The 14,439-nt window shown below is 35.7% G+C and overlaps 1 protein-coding gene across 3 annotated transcripts in view; it reads right to left on the reverse strand.

Annotated features, from left to right (window-relative positions):
* Positions 1–14,439, reverse strand: part of LOC123867783 (protein IQ-DOMAIN 14) — a 91,151-nt gene that overhangs the window by 71,719 nt on the left and 4,993 nt on the right. The window contains exon 1 of one of the 3 annotated variants that reach the window (XM_045910047.1): positions 13,407–13,616. The exons of 1 other annotated variant lie outside the window; for it this stretch is intronic. The gene's annotated coding sequence lies outside the window, so the exon portion shown is untranslated. Of the gene's footprint in view, positions 1–13,056; positions 13,617–14,439 lie in introns of those variants that run through there. One more of the 3 variants, XM_045910046.1, reaches the window with a different exon arrangement.

A 14,439-nucleotide genomic window follows, 5' to 3' on the forward strand; every position in this document is an offset into this window, starting at 1 on the left:
TTTACAATGTGCAAGTAAAGCCCTTTCATAAGCCACTTAGTATAGTTATCTTTCTTTGAAAATTGAAACACATTTTTATTTTTTTAATGATGTAACCATAAATTCACGGTTTTCGGATTGATTCCTTTACATGTGCTATATCGTGAAAAGGTAGCAGATAGACAGACAGACAGACACACTTTCGCATTTATAATATTAGTATAGATGTAGCAAGAATCGGTCGGCAGACTATCACACTACATATTCACTATTCCAATTCTACAGCAGTGAGGATTTCAATTTTCAATTATTTTTATTCAGTTGAAGGTTTTCTAGGAAAAATTATTTTAATATCACTCAGTGAAGCAACAATGTAGAACCGACCAATGTCAAATGAGCTCGGTGACTATCGTTCAGTGTTAGACATTGAGTTAGCGTATCACCCCAAGAACAGCGTGAACTTCCTGCTAACCTAATTCTTACCAGTTTCGGAGTAACATCAATCGATATTATTCCGTTCGAACCATTTCAGAATATTTCCTTTTCATTCGACTTCAATAGGCTTAACGTTAAATCCATAGGTAGGTAATAATTAATAAGTACCAACCTGACTTTATTTTAATGAATACGAATATTACGTTTCGCCCAAGATTAAGGTAGGCTTGATTGTAACCCAAAAAGTATGATTGTGCCGTCTTAGAATCCCCGGCTGAGTTTTCTATGGGCTTCTTCTCAGATTAGAGCGCGTTTGGAATCCTCGTAGCTTTAGTTCTAAGTCTGTGTAATTAAATCTTAAAAATTCAACGATTGACAATGAAAAAGTGTAGAATTGGTAAAAATATTGTTAACGTACATAGTGACGTGCAGCTTTGCCATGCCGTTTCGTTATTCATAGCATGAATATAGTGTATCCACTTATTTATATATATTTTTTTAGACTACAAAGAAATATGATTGCACATTATCGTAATGTGTAATTTAATAATATCATAATCGAAAGTCATGTATGTAATTCTCTCAAAACTGGAAACGATAAAACACAGAAAGATTCCATTAATACGCTCTTGGTTAGTAGGTACCTATGCCATAACTCAAAATTTAAAAAACCCCCGACACAAAAACCTCTATGAGTACCTACTACACTGCTAAAAACCCCTATAACTTTCAAACGGCTGAACCGATTTTCTTTGATTATAGGTAAGAACACTCTCGATCAAGCCACCTTTCAAACAAAAAAAACTAAATTAAAATCGGTTCATTCGTTTAGGAGCTACGGTGCTACAGACAGATACACAAACACACAGATACACTGATAGACACGTCAAACTTATAACACTCCTCTTTTTGGGTCGGGGGTTAAAAATACATATGTGAAAGTGTGTTTCATCGTAATATCCTTCCGTTACGCCCTTATTCGTAGGATCGCTACGTTACCTGGAAGAGAATAGAGATCGATGGGTACCGATACACAGACAGATACACAGTTACACAGATACACACACACGTCAAACTTATAACACCCCTCTTTTTTGGTCGAGGGTTAAAAGTATATTTTTTGTTCAGTTTGTTTGCTCAGCACCTTTGAGCAAATAGGCACTATAGTAGATGAGTCGTTACAACGAATTGCTTATGGGACTTTCGTAAGCTATAAAAAGTTCTCGTAAATTTGCGTAGCTGTGGGTAGGTAACTACTTATATAACTCCAACGCACAAACATTGCGTTCCCCATAGAACTAGAACGATAAACAAAATAAGAGTGTCATAATATTTTGTTTTAGTTTTGTTACTTATTATTTTGTTCTAAGGCTATTCACTCAAATCATTTTTTAACCCCCGACCCAAAAAGAGGGGTGTTATAAGTTTGACGTGTGTATCTGTGTATCTGTGTATCTGTCTGTGGCATCGTAGCGCCTAAACGAATGAACCGATTTTAACTTAGTTTTTTTTGTTCGAAAGGTGGCTTGATCGAGAGTGTTCTCAGCTATCATCCAAGAAAATCGGTTCAGCCGTTTGAAAGTTATCAGCTTTTTTCTAGTTACTGTAACCTTCACTTGTCGGGGGTGTTATAAATTTTTAATTTACACTTGTATAGAGTACGTTCTAAACTAATTTTAACATCTCAAAAATTGATGTATACCTACGCGAAAGCAATTGTAAAACTTTATTTGAATAAAAAGCTTTTCTAGTTCTATTTTTCATCTTTCATATTTAAAGTAGTAACTATCTAGATACTTATAGTATTTCATCTTAGTGAATAGCTTTTACATAGATTTTAACATCTCGAGGTAAAAACTCTACCTACTTACTTCATAATATGAACACTTCCTTTTTAAAATAATTTAATTGAATTTTTTACTCAATATTTGGGCTCGGGTCAACGTTTTACACCACATACGAAAATTTCAGGTTTGTAATTCATTTCGTCTACGAACTTAGAGACCTGTGACATTCAGACAGACAGACAGACGGACGGACGGACAGACAGACACACAGACCCGCAGACAGACAGATAGACAGCAGAGTGACATTAATAGGGCTCCGTTTTTACCCTTTGGGTTTGGGTACCCTAAAAACTGTCATCCCGTCATTCGATACTACAGGTGATCGGGAGTACCTACCCATCATCCAGTTGCAAGGATATTGAATTGGATTCCCGCCATGAGTATAGATTTTTACAAGCTGATGCCCGCAATTTCGTCCGCGTAAATTTAGTTTTTAAGCCTCGTGAAAACTGTTTGGTTTTCCATTGTAAAGTAAGTACGATACACGTTATCTTTGTGCTAGAGTCTAGGGATAATCAGTACAGGGATTGCGCCGTAAAAATGTTTAACAGATAGAATAAACCCTAATTCGCACGAGCGTTAAAAAAGCGTTGCGTTAAAACCCGGCGTTGCGCTGAAAATACAAAGTGCGCGTTAAAAAAGCGTTGTCGTATAATGTATATGTATCACCGTGTATATTGTGTCAACTGTCATGTTAAAAGTATGATTTTAGTCCATAAGGCCTCATTCGCACGAGAGCTTTTTTGACGTCCATCAAAAAAGTGTTTGAAATAGAACAAAATATGCATTCTCAAGTATCTGTTCACACGTCAACGCTTTTTTAACGCGCACTTTGTATTGTCAGCGCAACGCCGGGTTTTAACGCAACGCTTTTTAACGCTCGTGAGAATTAGGGCTTAATGTGAACTTTCGAGTTGGCGTCTATGGCGTCAGTGAAATCGCGTCAGTGACGCCACAAACGCTCGACTAGACAGAGAGAGATTCAAACTCACCTTTTCGTTAAATATAAGTACCGAATGATTATTTCCTCAAACCACGAAATTAATTTCTCAATCTAAAATCATGAATTGAAACATTATTTATGATATTGAGATTGGATTTCTCATAATACAACAAACGTACAGAAAAAAAATTAATACACTTCTTTTTGTACGTGATAAGAAAACGTCCTGAAAGTTATTATACTTATTTAGTATATTATTTGCGTTATGCAAAGAATATTAGGTTTTAAATTTCAAATTATTATCATTGAGAGCAGAAAATGTCTAAGAGGGTTATAGTAATGGCATCGCCGATCCACGAGCTTTCCGCACAAAGGAAATTGAATTTTCTCCAATAAAAGCTACGCCCAATTTTCTTATCACGTTACATTACACACATTTCGTATACATTTGCTTATTTCTGCTACTAAATTTAATTTACAAAAATATTGGCATCGAAAAAAGAAAAATAAGACGTAGATAGGTAGGTACGTAAATAGGTATCTACGGAGTAACAAATATTAGGGCGTTAGGTATTCATATTATTAATTTTAACAAAATATAATATTTTCTAGGAAATTAATGCAAGCAGTTTTTTTTTTATAATGGAACCATGTGATTTTAAATGTGACGAAATAAAATGGTAAAAAAAAATATTTTAGGTAGATGCTACTCGTACATAGGTCGGCGTCTAGTTCTAACCGAATTAAGTAGGTATTTGTTTTTGGACGGACGGACGTTACATACGTATACCTAAAATCCCATCTGATGCATAAAACTTCGTTAAGCAAACCCTTGAACAAACCTTTATTAATATACCTGTATTATCAAAACATTTTTACTAGTATTTACTTGGGAATCCGTCTGCGTTAGTCAGTTCACTTTTCGGTAATTCAGTTTTGGACCTTTTGGACCTTTGAAATCAATTAATTGAATTGAAATCACTGACGAATTCAGTAACGAACTTTATAATACATGGCTTCTTTTCGAGAAAAGTACCTAGCTATTCTTATTTCCTCGCTTTCAAAGCAGACGAAGCACCTATTCAGATTTAGTAGTAGATACCTATCTAACAATCGCGTTCTATCGACCTCCATTTTATTCAGTTCCATTGCAATGTGTAGGATTATTGACGGCACTAATATATAGGAACGTGGCATGGCACATGACAGTATAGCGCGATTCCCGACTCCCGAGGGATCTCTTCCGCTTGGCTCGAAACTCGGCCACACTCACCGGAAAGCTGAACACATATTACATACTCGTATACACTCTTTGCTATGCGCCAGATTTGTTAATATAGCTTGGTAATCCAAATCCATATCCATACTAATATTATAAATACGAAAGTGTGTCTGTCTGTCTGTCTGCTAGGTTTTCACGGCCCAACAGTTTAACCGATTCTGACGAAATTTGGTACAGGGTTAGCTTATATCCCGGGGACGGACATAGGCTACTTTTTATCCCGGAAAATCAAAGAGTTTCTACGGGATTTAAGAAAATCGAAATCCACGCGGGCGAAGCCGCTGGCACCCCCAGTATTTTATGAACGCTTTTATAACTCCTTTTGCTACGAGCTAAACAGAATGCACATACGAGTACCTATACGCAATAGCCGCAAATAACACATTCATTTACTACTACTATTTGTCACTATCACTTTAGCATTATCGGATTTATTGGAACATATTCTACTAGTCTTAATAATAGTATGAGGATTTATTATTTATCTATATATCATATTTATTTATTATTATTTTTTAGGTCTATATTATGTATTTTATTATTTATAGTAGTACATTATTTAAATTTTAACATGTTTTTATGTATTTATTTATTTATATATTTATGCATTTATTTATCCTAATATTATATATAAATGTATACTTGCACCACCTACCTCTAATATCTATAGCTATATCCTTTGGACCATTTTGGTTGCCTGGAAGAGATCGCTAGGTAGCGATAAGGCCGCCAAATTGTACCTATATTTTGTTGAGCTTTTTATGTGTTTTTCTGTACTAATTTTGTGGTGTACAATAAAAGTATATTCATTCATTAATTCATTCATTTAGTGAGTTTAGTAGCACGGACCGAAATGATGTGGCTATTTATTTATTAGCCATAGCTATCATTTCGATGACGAGAATTATTGACGGCACTAATAGAAACGAAGCATAATACTTATTAAGACAATATTTTACGAAGAGATTGCAGCCTCCTTGAAATCATTACCGATCGGTTCGAAACTCGGCCACCATCGTCGGAAAGCTGAACACGATGATATAGCTCTTTGTTACATACAACCAAAAATTTGTGAAAAATCCCAATTTTTATTATTATTGAAGAGCGTATGCTAAAAATACGACTAAAATTGTTTAAGTTTTGTTCTCAAAATTTGATTAAATAAAACATATTAAATTAAATTGAAATATTTTTAAAATCCTGATATCCCCATCCGCATCCGAGGATGTGAACTTCTAATAATCCGCATCCACATCCGCGTTCAAATAGCATCCGTAACAACCCGGGTCCCGACATCTTCAGCATTTCTTTGGCTATTATTTCGATGATTAGAATTGCTGATGGCACTAATAGGAACGAAGCATGATATGACAACACAATGAGATTCTCGACTCCCGGAAAATGCTCCGTTCAGCTCCTCCGGCCACCCTCGCCGGAAAGCCGAATACGATTATACTCCTTTTGTTCGTATGTTCCTCTTTGCTACACTCAACCTTTGCTAATTTAACTTAGTAAGAAATATTTTATGATTGCTTCAATTACTTCTTTTGCTACGAGTTAAGCTGATCGCATATATGCGATAGAGCCACAAAGTATTAAATATTTATCAGGACTGTCACAAATGTGATTCGGAGGCGCTCCGGCTACTCCTGATGTCATTCGTATTTTTCTGGTACGAAGTACCCACTGAAAAATACATTGCTTGTGGCCCTTTCGTCTCTTGCGACAATATACAATTAACTTAATAAAGAAACTTTAAAACTAATACTTTAATACGTATTATTAAGGTAGAGTTTGAGCTACGCGACGCTCGGTTACTCGCCAGCCATATCGTGCGTTCGGCTGCTATCAATGGGGCTATGCTATCAATCGCACGCTCACCAAAATATTTTAATCTCCCTACAATAATATACAAAGTACCTAGTGTGCAAGTGTCGCCCATAAAATGTAACGCGTCGCAGTTCGTAGCTGATTTATTTATTTTATTTATCCTATGTTTTTAATTTCAGCATACTTTGTTATTTTTTATTTTATTTTTTGCTCGATAAAAACCACTTATTTGGGACAATACAAAATAATGTTTGTGTTTACAATACAAACGTGGACGTGATCCATCAAAGAAAGTAGGTACTCGTCGACCCTTCAATTGAAGTAGAAAGAACTGTGTGAAAGTTATCCTTTTCTGTTTGCCTTGGAACAATCATTTTGTATTTGTAAAATAAATGGATTTTTTTATGAAGCTTTAAGGTAGACGATAATACCGAAAATGTAAGGCGAATGTTGAAATATCAATACATTTTCAATAGTAACCATAGTAACATAAATTACATACATAATAATATGAGGTACAATCTTTATGTAGGGTACGTAAACACATCGTAAGTACCTACTATTCATAAAAATAGGCGGCGATAGTCTAGTGGTTAAGACGTTGTTCAGGGAGTCCAAAATTTGATCCCAGACGCAGCTCAAATATTTCGGAGGTATGTCTGTTTTAAGCAATTAAATATCACGGTGAGTGAAAAATTCGCGAGGAAACATATTTAATTATGCCTATATGCCCATTTAAACTCATAATATGTGAGTTGCGATTCTATGCTGGCTGAGTTTCTTACCTTCTACTAAGATAAACTGATACAAATACTAAGATATACCTACGTACGTATTCCTACATTTGCACAACTATCTACTACTTGAGACTTGACTGAAGAAACAAAAATTGTTTTTGTATGAAAGTTAAAGTTTAGTTATAACTTTAAAAAACCGGCCAAGTGCGAGTCAGACACGCGCACCGATGGTTCCGTACTCGTGTATTTTGGCCGACATTTTGCACGATAAAAATATATAAAAATCTGTTTTAGAATGTACATTGTACAGGTATCCCTTTCATATCATACCCCACTTGGTATATACGTAGTTATCTTACTTTGGAAATTGAAAATACCCAGTACATATTTGTTCATGAACACATTTTTTTTTTTTGTGATGTAACTTACAAATTCACGGTTTTCGGATTTTTCCTTTACTTGTGATATAAGACCTACCTATCTGCCAAAATTCGTGATTCTATAGGTTTTCTTGACATATACGACAGACAGACAGACAACAAAGTGATCCTATAAGGGTTCCGTTTCTCCTTTTGAGGTACGGAACCCTAAAAAGGGACGCTAAATATATGGTCAAGTTCATATTTTTTTAATGGTTTTTCAATAAAAAAATTCGTGAAAATATGTAGTTTTGATTGGAGCACAAAGAACGATATTCTTTGTTCAATACTGGTTTTGTGGGCGGCTGCGGGGAAATTTTCAGCCTCTATATAAGGCTCACTCATAGACGCTACACAAGTGAATGTGTTGTACGTGCCAGCTTTAGTTAACACGGCGATATATGACGTACTAGTAGGTTTAGCGTTTACAGACCCTTTTGCAACGAAATAATAATAAAACTACAGTTTACGACAAAAATAAAACCTAGCATTCATCGCGTGTCCTTTCTAATTAAATACACTGTACAAAATCACAGTCGTCCATGGTCATTAGCTTTAGCCAAAACTAAATATCGATTTGTAACTTTCGTACTGAAGTTATTATAGCATGTAATAAACGTGACTTCTACGAAATGGCTACGCCGAGCTACGTCGTTACGGGAATCAAATCAAAACTACACAGTTAAAACTATAAATCGGAAATTAATGCCTTTTGCATCAATTAATTTTATCTATTATTATTTATTTTTTAACATATTTCGAGCAAATAACTAAGAATCTTTGGTTTTATCTTTTCCAAACTCTCTTGAACAAATCTTGTGAATGTGTTAAATACCTATTCGTACACACACATTTTTGGTGAAATATTCTAATTAATGATGAAAACTACAGTTTAGTAAACGATTTAGCAGATTAACATGGACTATGTTTTTGCCTGATGTTTTGTTCGTTATATTATCAAAAACCACGCCGACATATAATACTTATATTGATACCTACACTATCATCCGTGACACATTTATAACACTGTTTCACATCAGACCTAAAAAACCATGTAATATTATAACTCAAAGTGAACCAGCACATAAGTAACCCAGCCAATTAGCGTACGAACTTCTCGTGAGGACGGGCCATTAACGTAATTGGTCCCTTTAAGATTCTTGGAGCCAAAAACCATCTCTAAAACTATCTCGAATCAGTCTGAAATACAAAAATCTATAAATTAAACTTTGAAGGGTGCCCTAGAACCTTATTTGAATCTTCAATCAATTTATTTGTTAATATTGTTAATTATATTTGGTGTTATATTTAGTGTTCAGTTAGGTATCTAATAGTAGTATATACCTAGTTTCTATTTTCTGCAATAGTATAGTAATAATTAGACATGCAAAATGCTTCTTTAAAACAAATTAGGTAGGTAATAACCACTGTAGACATGAACTCAGCTAGAGATTATGTGAATTTAAATCTGTTGTGAGATATACCTATGCTTACAGCAAGGTTCATGCAGTAACTGCTAAATAATTTTACTGCCTCTCGAGGAACAATGTTACTTTGACTGCCTTAACTCCCATACAATATTAAATATTTTGTCGGAAAATGAATGTTGGCGAAACGTTTAGGTAAAATGATAACACTTGTTCATATCTACTTTAATCCTTTATTTTGGGTATTGTCATGTTAGAGCAAACATTTTTTGAGAAAATGACTGACTGACTGACAGATATACATATTCTTAGCAACATAGCTCATAGTCCAATCCGCTAGATCTCGAAAAAATAGATTTTAGTGACATAGAAACTACTAAGAAAAGGTTTTCAGAAATCACACCAACGTGAAATCATAGCAATTCAGCTTGTTTTATATAGATTATAAAGCAATTTAAAAAATAAAGGAAAAACCTATTATCATTACATTATTATATTCACAGTCGAAAATGTATTCCAATCTCCATTCTAACGCCTATTTTATTTTAACGCGTGAAGGATTTTATCACTTTTGCGTGGATCACGGCATAAATTCCAAATTCAGACTGAATCCTAATTTATGACCTTCAATGCATTACACCGCCTTCCCACGGTGCGTAATACTGCGGACGTAGACGGACCAGCCCGTACCGACGCACTGTAAAGTATGGTCTGTGGACCGTGATAGCGCAGGTACGTTCGTCATCGTCGTCAGAGCCTTTTACGCGGTGCGTGGCTGTCCGTGGTCATCGTTAATCGTTTACACTACGAAAGAAGTGTAGAAGCTCAATATTCAGTTTTTAAACCTCAAATTGAAACTTCGGCATATTTTATGTAAATATGGCATTTTAACTTAACATTAATAAATAGTTTTTTAGACGCTAAGGTCTTTAACTTCTAAACAAGCCTTTTGGTTCACTTAGCTACTTATTGTAGGTACCTTCTAAACGAGAATTTGATAATAATGAGCTTGACTGCTAGCCATTAATCACATGATGATTGGAGTTCACTTGTAACAATTGTGCGGTGGGCCTCCATAACTTCCGCATAAGACTAAACTAAAGCCGCGGATACACCTGTAAGTTTTACTCACATATTTACATGATTAACTTGGCTAATGTAAACACTCTTTACATTTTACCTAAGTTAATTAGGTAAGCTATTTACGTGAGTAAAACTTATATGTGTTTGCCTAAGAATAGGTACATTTTCTACTCTTTCACGGATTAGGCATTTAAATCTTCTTCAAAGAAGCCGAGACTAACGGACGCCAAATTCTCAGTCCATTTACCGACGTTGTAATATAGATAAAGATAAAGTTGTTTTAACAACCTCTACTAAGATGGGCTTTGCAAAAATTTCATCCGAGCAAAGCCGGCTTAGGACAGCTAACTTTAAAAGGATAGGTAGAGTTTACTTCAACTCAGATGGGAAATATTATTCACATGTTAATATAGGATAGAAAGAGCAAAGAACGAGTGGTCTGCATTAAGACAATTGCTAAATTGCAGTTTCAGTGCGGTTTTTTGGTAGCAGGTAAGTAAAGGTAAAAAAAATTTAAGTATATCTACTTTACTTAGATGAAATTAATAAATAATTGATTAACTAAAAACTTTTAAGGTTGTGACTTGTGTACCCACCTACTTATTTCACAAATTATCCAACGTTATCCGTAAATCTTTTGTATTCTTCAGCAAATAGGTTTCTACTGTAGTATTTATACATTACAAAGTTAAATATTCTTACATTAATTAAGTTTGTGAACTTAATCGCATCCATTTCATTATACTTAAACCCCATAGGCGTCCTTTCGCCTGAGCGCTAGCTAATTACTGAGTTTTGCGGTAATTTGAGCCTTGAGAGCTGCACTAATTTGTGTGGTGGGCGGTCTCTTGTTTTATCATTACCCAGTAGTTATATAATATATAGTATTTAATTACCCAGTTTACCCAGTTATTTAAATACCCAGTAGTTATATGATATTATAAATTGTGTAACACAAAAGTGTGTTTGTTTGATGGTTTGTCCTTTAATCACGCCGCAACGGAACAGCAGATCGTCAAAATGTTTTGCATGGATAATATAGTTAAAGACCTAAAAAGTAGTAGTAGTAGAGACACTTAAACGCAGATTTAACTATACAAGTACCTAAATAACTTTAATTTGTATCTAAGACGGAAAGCTCTTAAGTTGGAGAACTTCGAATCGATTTAATTAGACTCACTAAAGCTTCCCAGCGAGATTTGACCAATCCCCGAGTTTGGTAGTAATTTAGCCCTCAATAATAGCTGCAATTTGAGCTGTAAACGATTTCGCACAAATTTTAATTAATATCTTTGTAAGTAAATTAATTTTTAAACCAGAAAATTTACAGGCAAAGTCACAGCAATTTTGAAAACAAATTACAATCGTACCTACTCGTAGCTGTTGGCACAGTTATACAGTTATAAAAGCTTGTGACCGCTCCATTCAGATATTCAGATTTTAAAAATCTTTCAGGTACCTCCCAAATATGAAAGATGACTGGAAATAAGTTAGCGAGCAACGAGGAGCGAGTATGTAGTTGGGGTCATTTTGTCGCTGGGCGAGCGAGTGTGCGTTTTTCTTTTGAGAGTGACTTCATTCCGCCTGGTGGTGAATCCTAAGGCTCAAACAGACCAGGGGGCAACGTCTTCCGAATAGCCCGGATGGGCGACCTAGACCAAGAGAGCGTCGCAAAGCGAGTTTTTTTTTGGCCAAATTAATTTCGATCAATTATGAACATATAATCCGTTTATAGAAATGGAATCATACATCATTAGTACTTTTCCTGAGAGAAGCAATAGTCGATAGTTAGTCGCTTTCTCGTCGGTGGTGGCCTAGTCTAAATTTTTAAATAATTTCCTCTGAGTGAAAACGAAAAGAAAATCTGAAACCAATAATTGTAACCTATGCTGTGTTATTTACGCAAGCGACAGTACCTTACTTGTAGAGGCTTATTTTTCCTGATTTATTACATGCGCAGTAAACTGAGAACTTAATAAATAATTAATTTTCCTCCTACCTGCTGTAGGTACTCTGTGAATCCCGCATTGCAACAACTTTGAAACGCAGTAGACTTTACTCATAACAAAATTATCTTGAATAATTTATATATTTACATTTGAAACTTGCCGCTAAAATTAAACTGCTAAATTATATTCAGGAGTCAGACATATTTTACGCATTTCATTGCAAAAATACCTACGAAGCAGGTTTCGTTATGAAGATGTTGATACCGAAATAATTAATTGAGAATAATTAGGACTTTGATATAAATACAGGTTCCAGGTGTTAGAACAAAAGATTTAGCTACAATAAAAAAACTTAAATTCAGGTATAGTCCTTACAAAATGAGTTCTTACACAACATTTTAACTCTGTGTTAACTGGCATGTCAAAAGTACGATTCACCATTGTTGAATAAAGACTAATGGACTAAAATCATACTTTTAACATGACAGTTCACACAATATAAAGTTAAAATGAGAACTCATTTTGTATGCATTATACATGGTGGTTTCAATGTTTAGTGTGGTTTAGGTTGATATCTAGTAGGTATCAAATCTACCCAATACCCATAGACAGTGGAATCCTTAGAATTTTAATTCGATGACAAGTTAGGCTTTGACTACGATCTCACATGGTAGTAAGTGGTGACGCAGTCGATGGTAGCGGGCTAACTTGGAAAGGATATCTTTATCCGGTATCGTGCCGGAAAGCTAAATTCCTTGTCAGCACATCTTTGCTGATAGGGTGATGACTAGCCTCCCGCCAGGCCAGCTTAGAGACAATTTAGAAATTATAAATTTCCAAACTGCCCCAGTACCAATAGGGCACATGAGTAGATATCCCATCTACTCATGTGCCCTATAGGATATACTGGGAATGAAAATGAAACCTCTTATAAACCACAGCGTCAACCAAACCAACGTCGTTAAAAAGATATCACAATATATTCGAAATCAAGGAATAATGGTGCGCAACAAGATAGATGAGTATCTATGCATAGTACTATTCAAAGAATAAAAACCTTGGCTTCAAAAATGGTGAACAAGGAGGAGTGGAAGAGTAAATTTTAATTAGCTACGCAGAACTTACCAAAAGTTTTCTTATAATGCGCCACATCCATATTCTTCACAAGAAACTAGCTCTCCTTTTAAATTACACTTAAATTAAAAATCCAACCGTACGAAAAAAATACGGTAGCACGTCTTTCAAACACCGTTGACGAATTTTCATTAGTACATAATATTTATTTCGTGAAACCGAGATTCTACAGATAGGTAAATAAAAAATCACTTCGCTCCCTTGTGAATCCGTGCGCGCCTAGCTAAATCATCACTGAAAAGTGGGTCGCGGGGGTAACCACTGGTATCGGCAAGAGTTCCTGTGTAAGGCCGAGGGTGTTGATTACGTAGTGGAAGCTGGTAGTTTGAAGTAGTGCTTACCATTTGTCATGTTATCGCGGCGTGGTGCGGCCGAGTCGCATGTGACGGCTCACGGGAACAGACTGTTGCTCTCCGAGTCTCGGCCGGGTCGGAGCTGCGTGCGCACCTGAGCGGCGACCCCCTCTCCCTCGAGCCCTCAGCCTAGGCCTCCGCTGATCAAATGCCGCCAACGCAAACCGCCACTCACAACTTGCCTCACAGCAGGCCTTAACCACGCCGTGCTTTGTCTTCACACAATTAAGGAAAATATACTAACCTATTCAAAATAGTTTTGGCAACTTTGACTTAGGCGCAACGCTCACACACAGAGTAGGGTGGAGTCGAGGCGTGGGTTCTATTCTTACCCGATTACGGCAAAGCCAAAAGAAAGGGTTATGATTTTAGCAGGCTATGTATGTATGTACCTAAGTAGGTACCTAAGTTTGTATCAGATTCTGTGTTTCTCCGTAGCGCCTAAACTACTGGACCGATTTTGATGAATGAGGTGTAACTGATTTGTTTCTCTATTATATTTATTACGTACCAAATATTATAATTGTAAGGTCTCAGTCAGATTTTGTTAATGACAAAGAATTTCACATAAAAATTTAACGATTCAGCATCCGCAACATAAAACGAGGCACTTATCGTCGCGTCGCTCGACGTCAGCTGTTATAGTCTGTAGGTGCGGTTGGCGGTTGTCACAGCCTACAGTTAAATCAGTACCTTTTAACCCAGAAAACTATAACCTGTTTGAAACGCAATTGACCTGAATCCGCATCTGTAAAACCTGAAAACTTTAGAAGTTATATACCTACTTACTACATGTGTTTTTTTTTTATTATTCACTATAGGAAAGCGCTTGACCACAATCACACCTGATGGAAAGTGATGATGTGGTCTAAGATGGGACGCGTTTACCTAGAAGGTGCCTATTCACTCTTGTTTTAAAGATACCCGGATTTTTACACATAGTTTTACACCCGGATTTAGTTTAACATGACTTTACAATTTATAAATTCTTATATAAAACATCAATGAGAAAGCATAGCTT

Source organism: Maniola jurtina, chromosome 8 (assembly GCF_905333055.1).
Source record: "Maniola jurtina chromosome 8, ilManJurt1.1, whole genome shotgun sequence".
Taxonomy (NCBI): domain Eukaryota; kingdom Metazoa; phylum Arthropoda; class Insecta; order Lepidoptera; family Nymphalidae; genus Maniola; species Maniola jurtina.